The sequence below is a fragment of the Callithrix jacchus genome, chromosome 5, assembly GCF_049354715.1.
Source record: "Callithrix jacchus isolate 240 chromosome 5, calJac240_pri, whole genome shotgun sequence".
Lineage (NCBI taxonomy): Eukaryota > Metazoa > Chordata > Mammalia > Primates > Cebidae > Callithrix > Callithrix jacchus.
Window position 1 is genome coordinate 110,603,088 of NC_133506.1, and position 6,115 is coordinate 110,609,202.

Sequence of the window (6,115 nt, forward strand, 5' to 3'; positions counted from 1 at the left end):
CACAGAATCAAAAACAGTGCCACAGACCTGGGAAGACTCAACAAATATATTATCAGAATAATCAAATGATTTGACTTACAGCAAAACACAAATCAGTGTGACTTCAGAAAATATTTTCTTCATATCCTGGTCATTTCTTTTCATCATATATAATCCCTAGCAAAGAAACAAAGGACACGCAGACTCTATGACATGAGGTTTCACATTAGCTTGATTTGACAGACACAAATAATGCACAGACCATCTGTGCATAGAACCAGACGTCTCATTTGCATTTGGGTTTTTCCAGTAGAAATGAAGGTGGAGGGCTTGAGAAATGCATTAAATTTATTTTAATTGACATAGACGTAGAATGTTGAAACAAATTATTTTTCAGGCATCAAATGCAAAGGTCAGTGTGTGCACTTGAAGGGGTATAAATAACAAGGAAGAAGGGCAAGGCAGCTGAGGCCTGCACTGGAAGCATCTGGAGGATATAAAAGCTGTAAAGAGACAGATATTAGAGGCACAGACAAACACCCAAGTTTAATTAAGATTACTTGAGACCATCTCATGTACCTGTTGAAAAGGCAACTTCTGCATTCATTATTTGAATTATTCATAATGATCATAGCATTCATATAAGCAACTAATGAAACTCCATTTTGCAGATTAAAAAAAAAAAAAGACAGAGACACAAAGAGGTTAAGCTGGCTTGCCTATGCAGCCACAACTAGCAAGACTCTGCATCAGGAATCAGAGGCTTACTGGTCAGTGCTCTGTAGCAGACAAGTCAGGGAGGAACAGGCAGGTTCCCTGGTGTCAAAAGCGAGACTCCAGATTAGTCTGCAAAACCAGCCTAACTGGCAAGAAGCACCAAGGTGGACTTAGTTAAAAGGTCTACCTAAGAGAGTAGTCCAGGACTCACATGTATCAAGCCCTTGAGGACTTTTAGGTAAAACCTGAACATGGAACCTTGGCAGGGCAGAGATATTACTGTGGCTGCAAACTGTTGACATAGGTTTATCCTCTGGAGTCCTCGTCATTTTGGTTCAGTACGAATGTTGAGTCAGAAGCAGAGATTTTGAAACAGCAAAGAGTCAAGCTCTAAGGAAAACTCAGAGTCTGTTTTATCCTGTTCTGTTCCAATTTTAGAATGAATACACACTTCTGCTAGCTCAGAGTTTGAGCCCCCTTGAACTGAAAGAGTTAATCCCTTTGGAATTAGCTGGGAAGCTGGGTTGGTTAGGCTGTGGAAAAAAAAAAACATCAGCATTTAGTTCATTGAAACAGAGAAGGGGGCTGTGGGTCACTGTTGTTCAGCACCAAGACTAGGAAATGGTTTATTGTACGACATTCAATAAGCATTTTCTTTGAAGGAAGTGGGCTGTAAATGTGTCAAATGACAGTTATTGATTGGTCTCTGGGGAGAGGAGATGTGTTGAATTGTGTTACTTGATAAATTGACTTAGGAATTAAATGTAAACTTCTACTCAGAATCACATGGACCTAGAGCAGGTCTTAATTCTACTCCAATAATGCTCTATTGAGAATGGTATTCCCTAATATTTGTGTGGTTCTTTATGAATTTTTCCAAGGTATGTTTATACTTATCATTCTTGAATTTCTTGTTGCTTGAATTTAATTAAACTAAATTTGGCCCGAGAATGACTCTATACTTTGATTCCTTATTTAACAACTGCAACCTAATTGAGTACAGAAACTAACTGAAAACCAACCTTAGGAGTATACTTTTATAACAAACAGCTGAGTCTTGGCTCATCACAGCAGCTAAACTTCAATCAATCACCGATCAGACCTTGTTCAAAAACGGCAAACACCAAGCTATAACCAATCAAGCTGTTTCTGTGCCTCCATTCAATTTTCATAAATGCTGCCTGCCCATATTGTAAAAGGGAACTCTCTTAACCTCTTCTGGTTCTGAGGGCTGCCCAATTTGTGAATAGTTCTTTGCTCAATTAAATTGTACTAAATTTAATTTGACTCAGGTTTCTATTTGAACAGTTGGGAAAAGCAAAGTATTATTATTCTCTCTCCCTTTAAAAAAAGTTTTTTTAGAGATAGGTTTGCTCTGTTGCCCAAGTCGGAGTGCAGTGGCAATGATCATAGCTCACTGTAACCTTGAATTTCTGGGTTTAAGTGATCCTCCTACCTAACCCTCCCAAGTATCTAGGACTACAGGCTCATGCAACAATGCCTATCTCCCTTTCATTTTAAATAAAAGAGCAGTGGTACAAGCCAGGCACTGTGGCTCATGCTGTAATCCCAGTACTTTGGGAAGCTGAGGAGGATGGATCACCTGAGTTCAGGCACTGTGGCTCATGCTGTAATCCCAGTACTTTGGGAAGCTGAGGAGGATGGATCACCTGAGTTCAGGAGTTCGAGACCAGCCTAGCCAACATGGTGAAACCTCGTCTCTATTAAAAATACAAAAATTATCCAGGTGTGGTGGTGCCTGCCTGTAGTGCCAGCCACTCAGGAGGCTGAGGCAGGAGAATCGCCTGAACTGGGGAGGTGGAAGTTGCAGTAAGCTGAGATTATGCCACTGGACTCCAGCCTGGGTGACAGGGCAAAACTCTATCTAAAAAAAAAAAAAAAAAAAGGCAGTGTTACAGACAGAAGAATGAATTACCAACATGAGTAGCATGAGGCTACTGCTGATGGTGACAATAATAATAAGGAGAGTAACAAATAATTTGTTGAGCACCTCATACTCAGTGCCAAGCATTGTGCTAAGCACCTGATAAATATTATCTCATTTAATTGTCATCTCAGTTCTATGATATAGGTACAATTATAATCTCCATTTGAATAAGAAAAATCTGAAGTTTACAAAGGTGAAGAATCCAATTAAGGCCAAGCAGGAAATGGCAGAGCTAGGATTTGAGACCCTGCAGTCTAGTTTCAGAATCACACTTCCAACCAGTGTGTTCCAGCTTCCCTTTCCCTCTCTCCTGCTGCTCCTATTTAGCTTCCTCTCTACTGTGTCCCACCTAGTAGTTTAACAAGTCACCTGATTCCAAGAAAGTTGGGTCACATAGAGCTGTTGATTATAAATGATGATGGGTGTAAAATCCAAGACATGGTAGTTAGCACATTGTAGGTACTCAAAACGATTGCTAAGCAGTATGTGAATGTATGGAAAACAATGTTACTTTTCTTAGCATCAGGATTTCCTTTAGGGAGAGGATTTTAGGTTGTTGGAAGATGACTTTGATTGTTGGTTTAGGGATTAGGGGACTATGTCCAACTGGCAGTTAAGCAGCCCTACTTCATTCTATGGAAGATGGTTCCACTTACTTTTGGGGCTTTGTTTGCTGAGAGGGGTGTGCAAGTTCTCAGTGAACTTAATTACTTCGGATCATGGGAAGGAAATTGAGGGAAGGGAGAATCCAAGCACCACGAATTTGGAGAGAAGTGAGCAGAATATCTAAAAGGGGATTCTTATTAAGTATTTTGCTGTACGGCATGGAAAATAGACTCTGTCCTGCATCTCCCACGAATCTACAATGCAGTACTCAGGGCCCACTGAGGATTTGTAGAAGGTATGTTCTTTCTGAAGAAGTGAGGTTTCCTAGTGTGAAGAAGGTGTAGGAGATGAAAGGCTAGACTTTCACTGTGTAAAAGCTGAAAAGTGCCTGGTGCAAGATAAAACATGGAGCAGACATTGAAAAAAACCAAAAACAAAATTACTCTCCCTATTGTCATTATAACCAATGGTTCCTTGATATCTAATGGAATAACAGGAGACACAACAAAAGAGCGGAAACACTAGTTCTGCTGTTCATTAATCAATTAATTATTCAGTCATAAAACCGAGGCAAAAGCTGCTGCCTCTAGAGATGAGAAAGGCCAAGAAGGAGATATTGGTTCTTACCTGATATTTGAAGCACATTGTAATTCATGATAAAACCTGAAGAACAAATTAGATCACATCTCAGCATTCACTGCTTCCCTAATTAAGCTTTGATACCTTACAGCAAAGTTTGTCTGCAAGTACGTTTCAATTTTAAACATACATAGGTATACATTATAGCATGCATATATATAAGATGCGTATATTAGAGAACTGAATACTGACATATATCCATACCTACATTTATACACATACACACACACATATGTATATGTCATCTAATGGCTGGTCAAACAGCATGGAAGAATGAGCACCTTTACCAGCCAGGGAAAGGATCTGCCATTGCTTCTTTTTAATCTAATCATCATATAGTATTTACTACGGGACCGGTATGCTTTATGTGTATTAATCTATTGAATCCTCAAAATAACTCTATGAGGTACATGCTATTATTCTCCCTACTTTACTCCTGAGAAAATTGAAGTACAGAAAGATTAATAACTTGCCCAAGGTTATACAGTGAGCAAACAGACAAGTGGAGCCTGTTGACAGGCAGTATCTGTTCTTGACGATGTTCTGGGAGTGCTACCAATATGCCAAGAAGAAGCATTAGGCAGGATGATACAATTCATACGTTTTTCCCAGCCTCGAGGTATCTCCTAGGAAATGGCTGAGGAAGGAGAGGCTAAAGATAGGCGGACAATTGCGGGTTGAGTGAAAATCCCTTTGTAAGGGCCATCATAAACCTCACTGTAGCCTCAGAGGAGGGACCAACAATCCAATGTACCATAGCTAAAAGAAACAATTGAGGCATGTCATGACTTCAGGGAATTTGAAGAAAAAAAATGAGAGCATGCAGGTGCAGGATGTCTGGAACACCGATTCAAAGGCACTATGATAGACCCACCTGGAACAAGTGCGGATTCCGTTTTCACCGTCATTTCCAGGAACCCTCTTCCCAGGCCCCAAAGGGACACAGGTAATGTGCCTTTTTAAACTTGAGTGGCACAAGAAAGCAGCCAATGGGGTTTGCAGGGACATGCCCTATTCCTTCTGGCTCCAACACCCACAGCAGCAGAGATATGGAATTCTGCATAGAAAACCCAGTCCAGGTCACAAGGGTAACCTGTTGCAGAGGAAGAAAACAAACTACTTGTTGGTAATATGCTGAGCTCATGTTGATGGACATGCTTAACCTGCACTGTCCTTCTCCAAGGAAATATTTCTCCTGGGGTAACATGACATCTTTATTCTGACAGAATGTCCTGAGTGGGAGATGAGGACAAATTACAGTCCTCTAGCTGAAGCTTATTTGAAAGTGACTGCCTGTTCATTTGAACGAGAAGTCCAGTTCTTTTTTCCCTTGAACCAATGATGCAAAGGAAATTTCCATAATTTGAACATTATTTTATCATTTAATGGACACATAAGCTTATACCTCTCCTGATTTATGTCAGAAGATCCTCTTGGGATCCTTTAAGAATATGCAGAAAAGATACGTGTTTTATGTGTGATCTAAGTATGAATCCAGAAGGTTATCAAAAAATAAAATGGTTGCTGGGCGCAGTGGCTCACGCCTGTAATCCCAGCACTTTAGGAGGCCGAGGTGGGTGGATCACGAGGTCAAGAGATTGAGACCATCCTGGTCAACATGGTGAAACCCCGTCTCTACTAAAAATGCAAAAAATTAGCTGGGCACAGTGGTGTGTGCCTGTAATCCAAGCTACTCAGGAGGCTGAGGCAAGAGAATTGCTTGAACCCAGGAGGCGGAGGTTGCGGTGAGCCAAGATCGCCCCATCGCATTCCAGCCTGGGTAACAAGAGCAAAACTCCATCTCAAAAACATAAATAAATAAATAATAAAAATAAAATGGTAGAAAAATAACAACAACATCACTATCTTTTGGCTAATGTATTTCTATGCTAGTCAACTGAACTGAATGTGGAATAGACACTGAGTTCAATGAAAGAGCACATCTAGCCATCCAATGTGCACTACTCATAAAAATATTACTCTGGAATTGGGGCCAGTGCTTTCTAGGCACTACTAAGGAAAATTCGCCAGGCTTTTCTAAGTTTCCTACTATATAAAATTGAAGACAGTAATATTGAGTTAGCAGCAATATTCTAATTACTATGATTGCAGTATGAACCACATGCATAGCATCTTATCTGAACTTCTCTTGTGTCATAATCATTTTACTCTTATAAGGATTAGTGATTTTGTATGCATCATCTCCTGTTTAGGCCAAAATCACCT

At 40.2% G+C, this 6,115-nt stretch overlaps 1 long non-coding RNA gene across 1 annotated transcript; it reads right to left on the bottom strand.

Moving 5' to 3' along the window:
* Window positions 1-273: 273 nt before the first annotated feature.
* LOC118153829 (uncharacterized) lies at window positions 274-5,645 on the bottom strand. Its single transcript, XR_004743450.3, has 3 exons — window positions 4,764-5,645; window positions 3,878-3,913; window positions 274-1,229 (listed from the first exon to the last, which is right to left on the bottom strand). It is a non-coding gene; the product is annotated as an uncharacterized LOC118153829 (long non-coding RNA).
* Window positions 5,646-6,115: the final 470 nt, after the last annotated feature.